The sequence below is a fragment of the Mesoplodon densirostris genome, chromosome 16 (assembly GCF_025265405.1).
Source record: "Mesoplodon densirostris isolate mMesDen1 chromosome 16, mMesDen1 primary haplotype, whole genome shotgun sequence".
Taxonomy (NCBI): Eukaryota; Metazoa; Chordata; class Mammalia; order Artiodactyla; family Ziphiidae; genus Mesoplodon; species Mesoplodon densirostris.
The window spans coordinates 82,840,146-82,856,664 of NC_082676.1; the positions used below are offsets into that span (position 1 = coordinate 82,840,146).

Below are 16,519 nucleotides of genomic sequence, written 5' to 3' on the forward strand. Positions count from 1 at the left end.
AGCTGTGTCCTGAGAGTGCCTAGAAGCAGTGACAGCTCCAATAGCAGTGAGCATACCCTCATCCAGATTTTGGTTTCTAAATACCATTTTTCAATGGAAAGAACCAGGGTTCCTTGGGGACATGGCTGATACTAGGGCTGGGGCAGGCAAAGTATAAACTGAGTCTGGAACATCTTATGGTGCCAGAAGCTAAGGAAGTGCTCCAAAAGCAAAAGGATGGGGGCCTGTCAAAGGGACACAGAAGTTAATCTGAAAGAGCTCCCAGTGGCCAAAGCTGGAAAAATTTGAGCAATGAAATAAATAACATAGCATTGGATTATAACCAAGAGTATAAAATAAATAACACATGAATCCATACTGATATACATAAATGATCAAATAAATAAATGACAGATCTTCCTTATAAAGAATTCTAAATAGGGCTTCCCTGGTGGCGCAGTGGTTGGGAGTCCGCCTGCCGATGCAGGGGACTCAGGTTCGTACCCCAGTCCGGGAATATCCCACATGCTGTGGAACGGCTGGGCCCGTGAGCCATGGCCGCTGAGCCTGCGCGTCCGGAGCCTGTGCTCCACAACGGGAGAGGCCACAACAGTGAGAGGCCCGCGTACCGCAAAAAAAAAAAAAAAAAAAAAAAAAAATTATTTATTTTTGGCTGCATCGGGTGTTAGTTGCGGCACGCGGGCTCTTCTTTGCAGCGCGTGGGCTTATTTGCCCTGCGGCATGTGGGATCCCAGTTCTCCAGCCGGGGATCAAACCCGCGGCCCCTGTGTTGGAAGGTGGATTCTTAACTACTGGACCACCAGGGAAGTCCCCAGACATATCTTATGTTGTGAGTGGTCTTCAGAACTCTAGAACCTGGCTTCTCTCTTTCACATCTCAAGTGGGGGGTGACACCCACACCCCATGTCTTGAACGTTCTTGCTCTTGCCTCGTTAGTCTCTCCAGACGTCAAGTATGCTCTAGAGACAGACTGAAACTATTTCTCATAGGACAAGATTTACAAACTACCCAACAGAATTTTCCCAACTTCATTTACTGACCTACTGCCATCAGTTTTTCTTCTAAATCCAGGCCATGGGCAAGATAATGGGCTTCTAAATGAAGGCACTGGATTCTACCCCTGAGCCTCATCTCTGGTTAAATTTAAACAATACTCAGTTTATAAAACAATTACAGTCAATGTTCCACTAGCAAGTCATGGTGAGAACAGAGCACATAATTTCTCCCTAAAGTGTTGGGCAACACTGCAACTTCATCTTCCACCTAAGCAAGACACCTTGGAGACATTTCTGATTTTTTTTAATGTATTTATTTATTTATTTGGCTGCATTGGGTCTTCGTTGCTGCATGCGGGCTTTTTCTAGTTGCGGCAAGCAGGGGCTAATCTTCATTGCAGTGCACAGGCCTCTTATTGAGGTAGATTCTCGCTGCATAGCACTGGTTCTAGGTGCGCAGGCTTCAGTAGTTGTGGCACGCAGGCTCAGTAGTTGTGGCTCGCAGGCTCTAGAGCGCAGCCTCAGTAGTTGTGGCACACAGGCTTAGTTGCTCCGCGGCATGTGGGATCTTCCCGGACCAGGGCTCGAACCCATGTCCCCTGCATTGGCAGGCGGATTCTTAACCACTGCACCACCAGGGAAGTCCATTTCTGATTTTTTGAATAAGGTCTTCAGTTAATAGTAATGTACTGATGTTAAATTCCTGGTTCTGATAACTATAACATGATTATGTAAGATGTTAATAGTAGGGGAACCTGGGGGAGAAGTATATGGAAACTCTGTATACTATTTTTGCAAGTTTTCTATAAATTTAATGCTAATTCAAAATTTAAAAGAAGTTTTAAAGTAGGAGAGCCACATGGATGTGATGATGTATTAAATATAGGGTAGAAGAGAGGAAGTCAAGAGTGACTCAAAGTTTCTTTCCTGAGCAAATGAAATCAGAATCTCTGGCGGGTAGGACCTACCCACTGGCATTTATATTTTTGATTAGCTCCTTTAAACTTAGTACACGCTTGTGCAGTGGTTTGTTTGTTTGTCTTTGGCTGCTCTGCTCGGCTTGTGGGATCTTAGTTCCCCGACCAGGAATCGAACCCGTGCCCCCTGCAGTGGAAGCACGGAGTCTTAACAACTGGACCACCAGGGAAGTCCCCGTGCAGTGGTTATTTTTTATCAATAGATTTCCACTTTACAGATGAGGAAACTGAAGATACTAGAGGTTAAATGACTGGGTGGTCCACAGTCAAACAGCCAGTAAAATGGCACTATGATTTGCATCATCTGACCCCAAATTCATTCTCCAACTTGTGAGTGAAAATCCAAGCAGAGAGTAAGGAGCATTAGAGAAAAGACATTCTTCACTCTGGCAGCATGCACCCCTGGGAATTTAATACCATCAACTGGAATCAATCAGGGTCTTGGCAGCTTGACCACCTCTGCGTGGCGTGGCCTGCCGCTGTGCCCCTCCCTGGCTGAGGAAGTTCGCAGGCACAGCAGAAGGGCTCCAGCCTCACTCAGAGCAGCAGAGCGTGGTGTGAGCACATCTTCACTAACCCCCTCTGGTTGCCGTTCACTCTGTGTGAAGTTTGCTACTTCCCCTTGGTCCCTTGCCCACAGTTTCCTACCCTTTTCCCCCAGCGTCTAGCTTTCTCCCTACCTCCTTCCCAAACCATTTTGCCCTATATCTTCACATCTTTTAAAGTGGAGTCCCTACAAAGTACATACCCCTTCCCCATGCTAGATTACAGCTTATTTCATAATACTGAGGTATTATTATGCTACTAAGTCTTCCCTTTCCACATCAGCAGTGGGAGGAAAGAGCAAAGAGTCGGAGGAGCATCACTAACAAGGTCAAAGAGGGACGGTGTCAGCATAGCCCACTTAGCAAAGCAAACAACGCTCGCTGGATTCTAGGCACCGGCAGCAGGCAGAGAAAAAAGATGACTCTTGCCGGCAGGAGCTCAGAAACTGCCAAAAGAGCAAACTGATGTAGAGATTATCAAAGTAAAGAGTGATACAAGTCTGGAAGTGAGCATGGGTGTCCTGGGAGGACTGAGGAAAGGGGCAAACACAGGTGCGGGAATTTCTGGGTTGAATGATGAAAACTGGCCAAGAGGTTCCCAGGGCGTCGGCAACGCCCAGGTTCGGCCTCATTCACAGAGAACCGGGAAGGCCCCGCGGCCTGAAGGCTGTGTGAGCTGGGCGGTAATGCTGGAAAGGTGACAGGGCCAGGTCTAGAAGAAGAATTTCAGCAGGAGAACTTGCAGGGCTTTAGGCAGGAGAGGGACAACACAGGTGTAAGTTTTAGAAAGTACATCTGGCCACTGCACGGAGGTGGCACACACAAAGCGCAGACAGTGGTCTTAAAAGCTTTAGCAATCCTCCTGCGGTGGTCCTGGGAGGGGATCCAAGGGCCTGACACAGGGGGTGGTGTGGCTGGGATTTGAGAGAAAGGACACAGAAATCTATAGGACCCGGCAACCGAGTAAATGTGAGGAGGTGATGGAATGGCTGTGACCTTCGTCAACGTGGGGAACCCGTAAGAAGAAGCATGTTTAAGGCAAAGATAAATATTTCAGTTCGAAACCTGTTGACTGGTTGCGTTTAAACTGTGTGTGGGGCACGGAAGTAGAATATCCAGTTGGCAGTTGGATGTTTGGGGCTTTAAGAGAGAAAGAGAGAAAACCAGAGTAACAGACTATAAAGACCCAGGAAGGTGTAACCAGCTGGTCCCCCAGAGTTGTCTCCTTCCCTCACTTCTTCTGGCCTTTTGACCTTCCCACTGACCTTTGCTGGCCAACCTCCTGCACTCCTTAAGCTCCTCTCCTACTTTGCATTTACAACTATCTAACGTTTTTGTATATTTCCCTTAAGTTTTTCAATTGTCTTCTAGCGTGTAAACTCCACGAGGGGCAGGGATTGTTTTTGCCAACGTCCTCCCCCCATCGTCACTGCTCTATTCTCAGCCCCTAGGACAATGCCTGGCACTAGTAGGTGCTCAATAAATATTTATTGATTGAATACATGATGGAAAAACAATAACCGAAAGTTTTATGTCTTCCGGTTTCCTCAACTGCGATTTGGGGTGTTGCCTGGCTGGCCTCCTCGGCTTGTTTCCAAAAGAGGATGCTAGACAGAGACCTGTGAACAACGGTGTATCGCTCACAGAGATCACTAACGCCCCCGGGTTCATTCCCTGAGGCTCTAAACTTTTCCGAGATGCCCCTGGGGCGGCGGGGCAGCCCCAGCCAGCGTTAGCATCCCTACCCATCATTATTTCCGAAGAGGCCCCACCACTCCGGACCCGCCCACCAGGCCCCACCCACTCAGCACAGACCACGCCCCTACGACGCCCTTAAGATGGCCCCTCCTCTGTCGGCCCCAGCCCCTCCTGCCTAGCCCCTGGTTTTGTCCCTGCAACGGAGGGTACCCCCGTCGTCTTTGCCCCGCCCACTCTACCGCCTCTCCTCTTCGGCCCCGCCCCTGAGTTCGGCCCCGCGCCTGGTTCAGGCCCCGCCTCCTATGGCCCCGCCCCTCGGCCCCGCCCCGGGCTCGGCGCTCCGCGTCCCGCGCCTGCCGCAGCCTCGGCGCCTGAAGGCCGGGAGGAGCGCGGCGCGGGGCCCTCCAGACACAAAGAGCGGCTGCAGGACGCGGGTGGGAGAAGAGCGCTCGCCCGCTCCCTTGGCCTGTACGCGCGCAGGCGGAACCGGAGACGCCTCCACGCCCAGGTGAGCCGGCCGCGGGGCGTGATAGCGCATCAGGGGGCGCACAAGGGTGGGTTGGTAGGGACCAAGTGCCGGGGGCCCGCGCCTCGCTCCGCCTCCGGGCCTGGGGGCCCCTCGGGAAGTCCGGCGGGACCCCGCTTCTCCTGAGACCCTGGAGCGCGGGGCGGGTCCGGTAGAGCCAGGCCCTCCGGCGGGCCGCGTCTAGTTTGGCGCTCCGGGACCTTGGCTCAGGTGGCCGGCGGGCGACCGGCTGGGGTCGCGAGGCTGCCGGGCCCGTCCTCTGGGCGGCTGCTGGCGTCCAGTTACTGCATGGGATGAGCTCTGAATAACATCCCCCCACTATGCCGAAGCTCTAGAACCTACCTGCTTCTTTTGGTGTATCAGGAGTTTGCACATGGAAAAATTGTTAGAAATAGGGACTCACGCTCTGGGGCGGAAAAGTCTGCTGCGAGTTTTGTCTGTCGTGAGTTGTTTGCAGAAACGCAGCTTTCCTCCCGCCAGTGCGCTTAGTCGCAGAACCCATAAATCGTGCTTATTACTGGGAGCTCCGCGTAGGGAGCTCCGTGTATTTGCACAGGATGGAAGTGAAGAAGGTCGCTGGGTTCCCTAATGCAACTGGAGACTTAGGCCACGCTGTGGAACAGGGAGGGGTCGGGGGCAAGAACTGTGGAGCTGGAGCGCCGGGAGGGTCGAGTGACGCTCGCACTCCCACAGCCAACACTGTCGATAAGACGGAGCGACTCTTGAGAGACGGTGAGCTGCTCCTTAGAGGCAGCTGCTGTGATTTCCAGGTTTTCCACATCGGACTTAGGATACTTCTAAAAGCAGAAAATTAAAAAAAAAAAAAAGATAGTTAAAACTGGTCGGTTAAACAGAAGGCTAAGTCAGCAACCTCTCAGTTTTATGAACCGAGTGCAGGAGTAAGTGTATATTAAAAAAAGCTAAGGCGGTTAGGGAAGCGGCTACCACCACGCTGTCCCTTTTCTGTTTGATTTGCACATCATCCGTAGTGGTTTAAGCTATTACAGATTGAACTGGTCTATATGGCAAATAACAAATATATAGCTCAGGTTCAATAAAAAATAGAGGATAATCGTTTTTGCAGAATGGTAAAATAACAAATGGTAAAAACAACAAGCCATCTCCAAAGAACCTGAACTTCAGATAACGTTACATCATCAAATTAGAAAGAGAACATGTTATGGAAAAGTTGGGGTCTTAACTTTTTTCAATTGAGGAGTTTATGTTTTTATTTTTTATTTTGGCCGTGCCGCCGGGCTTGCCGGGATCTTAGTTCCGTGACCAGGGATCAAACACGTGCCCCCTGCAATGGAAGCACAGAGTCCTAACCACTGGACCGCCAGGGAATTCCCTTCAACTGAGGAGTTTATATAAACTTTGATGGAAAGCTGTTTTTCTTTAGCTCATGTTTACCCCAGACATTGCCGTTAGCAGGGCTGCTCGGAGGTGGGCGAGCTGTGCAATTGCTGATGCCATGCTGTGAATCCCTTAGCGTTAGTGCATCTTGGGTTCTGTGTCCTTAGCCCTTGTGAACATCTGGTGGTGGGAAATAGAGTAACAAAAGAGTTGCAGAGTTCTAACTGTAAGTATTCAGGGTGTTCAGATCCTGCCCTTTTATTATGAGTAGCTTTAGGTGCTGGTTACTGGATAGTTCGTTTCGTGTTTTTTTTGGAAGATGGCACACTTGGCGTTTGGGACTTGGGGCATGTGAGAGAGCCCTCTGACCACATTCTTTTCATCTTGGACGCTTAGCTTTGGATCTTGCCACAAACAGGTGGTTGCTAAACACCTCTCTCCTTCCCTGACTCAAGACAGATCCAGAAGAAGAAGGCAAAACAGTGTCTGGCGTGGCCTGGAAGTGGACGTTTCAGAGGTGGAGTCAGGGCTGTGGTGTGGCTCCTGACTGGAAGGAGCAGTGCCTTCCGGCCTGGAAGGGTGTTTCCAGTGCCTTGGCCACTTTGCTCTCCGATTCCGTGGTCATTCCCTAAAAAGTTGAGTAGCGGTGGCTGTAACTGGACTTTAGATTTGGGCTTAGCTTAGTCCTTGGCTTCAAGTACGAATTAGGAATTCAGGCTCAAGGCCAGCAGTTTGGTTAATCACAAGCAGGAGGCCAAAACTTTGGGTCAGACCCTACCTGGAGCTATTTGGAGGGAGGTGACAGCAGAAGGCTTTCCTTCCCCCATCCTTGAGGTAACCTTGAGCCCCTGGTGAAACCTCTCTACCAAAGGATTCTGACTGTCGTCATCTTTTGGTTTGTGAACCGTGGGACAAAGGAGTCCTTTGGAGCATTCTGTGTTTTTAACCTCTTGATGGAAGTTGGAGTTTGCATCTGCTGCTGGTGGTTGCACTTTTCTGTCTCTCTCGACCCTGGATTGTCCTTCCTTAGACTTCAAGGGATGATGCCGTCTCATTTCTCAAGACTGGTGCATAGTCTCAAATGAACCACAGCCCTGAAGGTGCTGGCACATACCAGCTTTTGTGTGTTGACAGTTATTTTGTATTTCATGAGAGGAAACTGGCAAATCCTTGTGATGTGACACATGCTCTTATAACCCAGTTACCTTGTTTGGGCATCTGCTTTGCTTAATAAGTTAAGATTTTGGTATGTTGGAGTTTCTCAAAATGGTCATCATTTACTGTGATTGTCAAAGATCTGAAGGGAAATCAGTCTTCACAATCTCTAGGTTTTTAAGTTTCCAGTGAAGGATTTTACATTTGTAGGTATACATCAGTTATGTTTTTAGCTGCCTGTGATAGACAGCCTGACTCAGTCTTGGCTTAAACAAATAGAGGCCCCAAAAGGAAAGCACAGGCTTCGGGATGGGTTGTTCCGGTGGCTGAAGCAGCCTCTGGGGCCAGGTTGCCCCTCTTCCTCACGGTGTCATGTTGGTGGTGGCTGTCTTACTCACATCAGGAGGGAGAGGGAGTTTGGCTTCCATGGCTCGCTTTAAGAATGAGGAGTGGGGGACTTCCCTGGTGGTCCAATGGGTAAGACTCTGTGCTCCCAATGCAGGGGGCCCGGGTTCGATCCCTGGTCGGGGAACTAGATCCTGCATGTGTGCTGCAACTGAGTCCACATGACGCAATGAAGATCCCGTATGCCACAACTAAAACCTGGCGCAGCCTAAATAAAAAAAAAAAAAAAAAAAAAGAATGAGGAGTAAAATGCCTGTTGGCCTCCGGGCCATTTGAACCAGTCACTGGCTGGGAGAGGACCCCCTCCCCGATCTGCGTCAGGTCCCCCCACTTCCCTGCCACTACTCCCTGAAGCGGGGTGTGTGGGGACTGCAGGGGGCAGGCTTTGGGTGCCTGGTCACCGGAGGGCTTGTGTGGCTCGCCACACAGGTGGCATGTCCCCAGTACCTGAGCTCGTGCACTGGCCAAGCTACTGTTGGAAATGGAGCCCCGGTCTCTTGATGATCTGTGTTTAAATTTTGGCTGAGCACTCACTGTGTGCCAGGCTCTGTTCTCAGTGCTTTGGGTAAATTCCTTTGGGTGGTGCTCACAGCAAGCAGTCGGCTGAGCTGGGGCATGCTGTCTTCCCCATCTCGAAGACTGTACCTCACTGCCTCAGTGACAACATCATTTCTTTACATTAGAAAGAAAATGAGGAGTTTTCAGTGTTGATACAAACCTGTGACTTACATGATCTGTCTAGACGCGTGAAGTGTGGGGCAAGAGAGGAACTTTCCACCCAAATTCCGCCTGTGGGCAAGAGTGTGGATGGCTTAATAAATTGGGCTTTGCCTCCTGTGGGCCTCGTGGCTGTGTGTGCCCTCGGAAGTAACAACGACAACTAACAATAACAACAGAAGAGTCTGATGCTGGGATGGGGCTGAGCCTCTGCCAGCCCCGCCGCGGAGGGCAGTGGACTGGTCCTGCCAGGGCGGATCCGTCGGAGCGCGGTTCACACAGGGCCGTGGGGTCGCTCTCAGGGTCACAAGACGGCATGAACATAAGAGCCAACATCAAGTAATGTAATGAAACATTCACTGACTTGGAGTTTAGTTTCAGGGCACAGGAATTTTGTAAATGGTTGTAAATTCTTTAAAAACCAACAAGGCAGTCTGCTCAGTGGAGAGTTTGACAAGCAGGCTGTCACACCCCAGGGAGAGCGCACCGGATCTACAGTATGTCCACCTGCCCTGCACTCGGGTGGTCCGAGGAGGGAGGTGCTGGCACTGTCCGTCCACGTGGCCTCCTGGCTTCCGGCTGCCTTCGTGGAAGTGGACAAAACCAGGCAAAAGTGGGCAGAATCGTCAGTTCTGCAGCTGGGGAGGGACGGCTGAGCCTTGGACAGACGAGACTCCTCCCCTCACACTGGGGAAGGTGTGACCCCGTGATAACAGGGAGGGCGGTACCTTCTGTCCCAGGGGGGTGATTCCTCTGTGCTGACGGCAGCTCCACCGGGTAGCTCCCTGGGCCCAGGTGACCGATTCTGTGGTCTGGCTCCAGTGAAGTCTCCGCTCTCTGAGGATCTAGACGAAGAAAGTGACAGGGCGAGTTTGCCCCCTGACTGGGCCAGAAACATGAATGCCCAATTTCTAAACCTCATAATCTACGTTAATGGCCCGTTCTCGCCGCTGGTAGCACTCCTCAGAAAACCTCTTCAAACAGGATGTTTGCAGGGTCCTGTGTAATTCAGACTTAGCCGGCCCTGCTCTGTAGCAAAAGAGTAAAAAAATAGCTGACAGTTCATGCAGCAATGTGGCTTTAAAATTAAGCAGTTCTTGATACATTTTAAATTCTTTTTGAATTTTCATTATTCCAAATTGTACACATAAAAGAAGACTTTGACTGCCCTGCTGTGGACGCCCCTTAACTAAGCAATCAACGTTAAGGTCCCAGTTAACCTCCTGATAAGAGGTACAGAGAGGGCTTCCCTGGTGACGCAGTGGTTGAGAGTCCGCCTGCCGATGCAGGGGACACGGGTTCATGCCCCGGTCCGGGAAGATCCCACATGCCGTGGAGCGGCTGGGCCCGTGAGCCATGGCCGCTGAGCCTGTGCGTCCGGAGCCTGTGCTCCGCAACGGGAGAGGCCACAGCAGTGAGAGGCCCGCGTACCGCAAAAAAAAAAAAAAAAGGAGGTGCAGAGAAGGGCACCACTTTACCTGGGGTATTCCCGCCGTAACCTGAATCTCATTGTGCGGAGACCTGAGACAAACTACATTTGAACCACATTCTATAAAGTAAGTGGCCTCTGTACTCTTCAAAACTTTCATGGTTTCAGGGTCAAGAAACACAGAGAAAGTCTGAAGAACTATTCCAGTTGAAAAAGTGCTAAAGGGATCTGACAACCGTATACAGTGATTTTTTTTTCTTTCTTTTTTTTTTTTTGGCTGCACAGTGCGGCATGTGGGATCTTTGTTCCGCCATCAGGGATTGAACCCACACCCCCTGAATTGGAAGCACGGAGTCTTAACCACTGGGCTGCCAAGGAAGTCCTCTGTATACAGTGCTTCACTGTAGACTGGATTGGGGAGGGAGTGACTATAAAGGATATTATTGGGACAGTGGACAAAATATGAGTGTAAAGGTAGATTGGCCAATAGTATGTTAGCAATGTCACATTTCCCGAGTTTGATCATCATACTCTGACTATGTCCTTGAGTTTGTAAATACATATGGAAGTCTTTAGGGATAAGAGGGCACAAAGTCTGAAACTCAGTGGGGGAAGGGGAGAGAGGGTGGGAAAGAAAAATGATCACATGGACATGATAAATGAGGCAAAGTAAAAACAATTAATTGGTGAAGCTAGCTGGGTAAAGAGTATTCGAGAATTCTTTGTACTGTTCTTGCAACTTCTCTATACATTTGAAATGATATCAGAATAAAAAGTTACAAGGACAAATGTCCACCCTGGATTCACTGCAATCTAAATACCTTCCACCAATAAAAGTTTGCAGTATTTCATCTTTTCTTCTGTTTTTTTTTTAAAGTCTTTATTGAATTTGTTACAATATTGCCTCTGTTTTATGTTTTGGTCTCCTGGCCGTGAGGCATGTGAGATCTTAGCTCCCCAACCAGGGATTGAACCCACACCCACTGCGTTGGAAGGCGAAGTTTTAACCACTGCACCACCAGGGAAGTCCCATATTACATCTTTTCTAAGATGCATTTTTTTTCATCTTATAACATCTCTGAATTTGGGATGCATCTTATAATCAATGCTTTCTTAGAATTCATTGTGTCAGGTTTTGACATCAGTTTTTCTTTCTTAGTGATTTGTCTTAGAATCGGCGGCATCGTGGATTTGATGAAATATGGTATTCTCCCTGGCTTTGTCTGAGAAGTGGGAAAAAGAAGACAGTGCTTCGAGTAGCTTCACGTGTAAAGTTTTTTCATCTCTCAGCTCGCGTCTTTGTTCCAGGCCAGATATCCAGCTACATTTGCTTATTTCCACCTCTGTGCCTGCTAGATATTTCAAACTCAACACATTCCAGGTTGGATTTCTGTCTTCACCTCTACCACCCCAAACTGCTCTCCCTCTGAGTTCCCTATCTCAGGGAGTGTAAACCTGATTTTTAACCAGAGTTGGCTCCAGAATGGCCCCATGAGAGGAGCACAGGGACCTGTCAGTGCTTATGGACATGGGGTGTGTGTGTCCCAGTCTCACCTGGAACAGAGGCTGCTTTTTTTTTTTTCTTTTTTCTTTTTTGGCTGTGTTGGGTCTTGCTGTGAGTGGGCTTTCTCTAGTTGCGGTGAGCGGGGGCTACTCTTCGTTGCGGTGCCCGGGCTTCTCATTGTTGTGGCTTCTCTCATTGCAGAGCACAGGCTCTAGGCGTGCGGGCTTCAGTAGTTGTGGCACGTGGGCTCTAGAGCACAGGCCCAGTAGTTGTGGCGCACGGGCTTAGTTGCTCCATGGCATGTGGGATCTTTCTGGACTAGGGATTGAACCCATGTCCCCTGAATTGACAGGTGGCTTCTTCACCACTGCGCCACCAGGGAAGTCCTAGACTGCCTATTTCTTGAAGTGTCTTTGGGCTCCAAACGTCTGTGCCTCATTTTCCCCATTTGTCAAATGAGGATATTTTTCCCAAGTCTGTCAAGATAATGTACAAGGCAAGTTAAGTTACCATAAAACTCTGAAATTCTGTGACTTAAAAGATGAGAGCATTTTAGGAAGACTTTAAATTAGCATCATTCAAGTGGCCAGTTCCTGCTAGGTAGACCCTGCTCTGAGCTCCTGCAAGTGTATGGCCGACCCTGCTGCTCCTTGACTCCTAGCACTTCCTCCCCGGTTTCTTTCTGGTACAGTGTTCAGTTCATGGGTGAGTCGGGTGGGGCTGGTTGTACACCGGATGCTGGCAGGCTCCATCAGGAGCAGGTGCGTTTTATAGAACTGGCCGTGCCTGGTGCTTCTGGGCTCATCTCCACGCTAGGGCCACTGTGAGTGTGGTTGGAACTTCTGTAGCACCACAGTATCTCACTAGTTCTTGAACCCCTGTGTGTCAGTTGTGGGAATGGCTCCATCTGAGTCTTTGTAGCGCCATTTGACTTGGGAAACTTTGAGTCAGCCCAGGATGGTAACATTTTCCTTTATTTTGTTTGGCATGGACTTACTGCAGTAGCAAAATACTGTGATTTCCCCGTGGCCTAGTTTCTCCACTACCATGTTTCATTTGCATTTTGGGTGATTACTTCTTGGTGATTCTGAATCTGCTTTGGGGACCACTGAGTTGTTGGTGTTGATAGTGACCTTCACAGCAGGCTCATTCTTTAGAAGGAGAAACCCAGGGTATTCAGGCCACTGCTGGATTCTGTGGACTTTTAAATATGTGTAGAGAACAAACAAGATCAACAGTTTTGTGTGATGTGCCTTTAGGCTCCTAACTTCATGGCTGGAATTTAAGATAAGAAAGGTAGGATAACAGTGAGCAGGGGGCAATTTGTTCACAGGGTTTTCTGAATTGATTTTGTGGACTGTGTTACTTCATTCTCTTGTTTTCTTTATTATCAACACAACACAAGAAAGGTTCTGGCACAGAGAAAGTTTCCTAACAGATGAATAGAAATGGACTGGGGCACGGAATGTTTGGTTGAAGTACTGCTTTTTAATTTGGGGGACTATCCAAGTTAATGTTCTCTCCTTATAGTTAGGTTTCCTAATACAAAATTCTTGCATAACATTAGGACTTTCTAGTTTGGTTTAGAGCTAGAAGAGACATTTTCCTATCTATTCTGGATTTCAGATTCTTGCACTTATTCATGGAAAAACTTTTTTTTTTTTTTTACTATTCAAAACTGCTTTGTGGGTTTACATGTTATTAGTAGGCATGAGGTAGTATGTTAAGGTTGGTAGCTCTAACTGTGTGGTTAGACCTCAGTGTGTGTTCACTTACTAGCTCTGTGACTTTGGGCAAATTACCTAACCTCTCTGTGCCTCATTTTCCTTGCTTTTAATAGAAGGTTGATAATAGTGCCTTCTTCACAAAGCTAAATTCCTCAGTGTTTAGGAATGTGCCCATTACAGGATGAGTGCTTAAGAAATACTAGTTTTATATTGTCACAAGATTATTTAGCAAAAGCAAGCATCCTATGGAGGTGTCAAAGGTCGAGACATATCTCCAGTGGCTCTGACTGTCCACAGAAAGTAGACTCCAGGGCTTGCACAGATGGGAGTGGGGTGTTGAGAAAAACTCCTAGAGCCCTTTTCATTTTTCTCTCTCAACCTTTAAGGTCACTTGACTGAAATAAAAATAAATTGCAACAATTATCCCACAAAAAGAAACTACTCAGAATGGCAAACAAAATATACACACATTTCAGAAAATGATAAACATGGGTAACTTAAAGGAAAAGAATATGTTCACCAAGACGTTATCATTACCTTGCAGGTTCTTTCCTCATTTCCTCCCGTGTGGATGAACGTATTGTGTGGAGTTGAAATGTGTGCTAGACTTCTGTCTTTTTCTGCTAATTTCTGTAGTGTTTTATCTTTAATTTATTTTGGCTGCCCTGGTCTTAGTTGCACGGCACACAGGCTCTTCGTTGCGGCCTGTGGGATCTTTAGTTGCAGCACATGGGATCTTTAGTTTCAGCATGTGGACTCAGTTGCGGGATGCATGCAGGATCTAGTTCCCTGACCAGGGGTCGAACCCAGGCCACCTGCGTTGGGAGCGTGGAGTGTTACCCACTGGGCCTCCAGGGAAGTCCCTGTAGTTTTGTAAAAGATGAGCTTTGTGTGTTCATGCAGTTTACAAGTCTGTCCATTTTCACTGCTGTTGAAAACATTCACCTGGTGTGCTGAGCTATTCCCTCTGGTTAGGCTTCTTGTTTTTTTCTGAGCAGTTAGGGACTTTCAGATAACATTCAATGAAAAATTTCAGGCTTTCTATTTTCTCTCTCTTTGGATATGAAAGCAGACTCCTCTTTTCTTTCCTCCAGCCCCACCACTGCTCCTTTATGTGGCTGGTGGGATGAGTGTGCAGCGGGGTCTCTGACCAGAACATCCTCACCAGCTCCTCCCTGCGAGGGGTGTGGGAGAGTCAGCCCTTGACCCCAGAGGGCCAGGCAGCTGGAGTCAGCTCACATGCACCCTGTGGTGGAAACCTCTTGCTTGTGTTGTTTTAATTTGGTTTCTTTAGTGATTAGCAAGATTGTGCCTATTAAATGTTTGCTTATTTTTGATAAAGAAAAGCAACATCATGCCCTTAGGACTCAGCCTGTGTTCTTGGGTATCTTGACAGCATTGTTCTGGCAGGTGTGGGACCCTGAAGCCAGCAGGTGCCCCTTGCACTGACCTTCTGGTCTGTTCTCTGACTAATGCATGAACAAGGAGCCTTCACAGTAACATCCACTCACCTCCAAGTTTGGATCTCAAACATTTTGGAAAAGAAAAAAAAGTTAGTGTTTATGTGAATTCTCTCCTAGAATTTCTAGCTGCGATAGAAAATCAAATGCTCCAGCTGGCTTGCTGATAAAGCTCTAGGTGGTTCTGTGACCACTAATAACATTTCTCTAATGATAAGGGTCATGGGGCTCACAGCCTTGGGTGTCAGTTGTTCATCCCATTTGGGAAAGCCTCTGCTCTGCCTGCCTTCCTGCTGGCTCCAGCGTGCCCTCGCCTCTCACTTCAGGCAGAGAAATGTAGGTTACTCGTTTGTCTCTCAGAATGCATCTGCACCCACATCTCTCCTCCACAGTGGCCTCTAGGGAGAAGGTGACCTGCCCACCTCCATTTACTGGGGCTGGTCCTGTTCCCAGGGTTTGAGACTGGGTGAGAGATGAGAGGGAATTGCAGCTTCACATTCCACACCTTTGCTGCTCAAACGGGAGTGAGGTTGAAACCCGTTGGGAAGTTAATAACAGACCCTCAGAGGAAAACTGAAGTGATTTTGTTTGGTCAGGCTAGCTATACGTGCCTTAGCGTTTGTAAGCCTGTAGCAGGATAATTTATTGAAATTCAATATGTGTTTTAGGGACTTCCCTGGCGGTCCAGTGGTTAAGACTCCGCACTTCCACTGCAGGGGGAGTGGGTTCGATCCCTGGTGGTCGGGGAACTAGGATCCTGCATGCCATGTGTCCAAAACAAACAAACAAACAAAAACCCCACAATATGTGTTTTATATGTTTTTCCCATTCCAAGATGGTACCAGACCTTGGTGTTCCCTTGCCTCCAGGGGACTTATGTTAAAGGGCTGAAGGCAGAAGTTTCTGGAAAATGACCTCTCTCTCCCTTTAAAAAAAATTGCTTACACAAAAATTGACTTATATGTGCATGCATGTGTATAGTTCCAAGAGTTTTAACACGTGCAGATTTGTGTAACTGTCACCACAATGAGAACACAACAGCTCCATCACCAAAAACACGTGCTGCCCTTGGGTAGCGCTAACCCTGCCCGTGTTTGCTGACCCCATAGTCTTGCCTTTTCCAGAATGTCACATAAATGAAATCTTACAGCACGTGGCCTTTCTAAGCTGGCTGTTTCTCTCAGCGTCGGTGTGGCTGCACGGATGGTTGTCCTTTCACTGAGAGCAGCGTTCCAGGTGAGGGTTACCACACCCGGTCCATCCATTCACCTGATGGAGGACATTAGGATAGTCTCCACTTTTTGACAATTATGAATGCAACTATTGTAAGCATTTGCATTTGTAAACATTTCGTTTTCCTAGGGTAAATACTGAGGTATGGGATTGCTGAGTCTCATGGTAAATCTTTGTTTAATTTCATAAGAAACTGCTTTCCCAGAGTGGCTACACATTTTGCATTTTCAGCGCCAATGTGTGAGTTTCATTTGCTGTCCTTGCCAGCTCTGGGTATTGGAATTTCTTAAACATTTAAATTTTAGCTATTCTAATAGGTGTGTGTGGTGGTATCTCATGGCAGTTTAATTTGAATTTCCCTATTGGGGAAAGATGTTGAGCATCTTTTCTTTTCTGTTTTTTAAAAAAATTTTTTCGCTGCACCTTGTGGTGCAGATCCCCCGCACGTGGGATCTTAGTTCCCCGACCAGGGATCGAACCCGTGCCCCCTGTAGTGGAAGCAAGGAGTCTTAACCATTGGACCGCCAGGGAAGTCCCTTGAGCATCTTTTCATGTGCTTATCTGCCATCCATGTATCTCCTTTGGAAGTGTGTCCATTCCAGTGCCTTGCAAGTTTTTTTTAAGGGTTGTATTCTAAATGTTCAGTGATAGGTTTTTTTTTTTTTTTCCTGGCCTTGCCATGCGGCTTGCGGGATCTTAGTTCCCTACCAGGGATCGAACTTGGCAGTGAAAGCTCCAAGTTCTAACCACTGGACTGCCAGGGAATTCCCCTTAATAGTTCTTTTTATATTA

General features: G+C 48.1%; 1 protein-coding gene across 4 annotated transcripts in view; it reads left to right on the forward strand.

Moving 5' to 3' along the window:
• Positions 1 to 4,547: 4,547 nt before the first annotated feature.
• Positions 4,548 to 16,519, forward strand: part of NINL (ninein like) — a 112,797-nt gene continuing 100,825 nt past the window's right edge. For all 4 annotated transcript variants that reach the window (XM_060078183.1, XM_060078185.1, XM_060078182.1 and 1 more), the window contains exon 1: positions 4,548 to 4,723. The gene's annotated coding sequence lies outside the window, so the exon portion shown is untranslated. The remainder of the gene's footprint in view (positions 4,724 to 16,519) is intronic.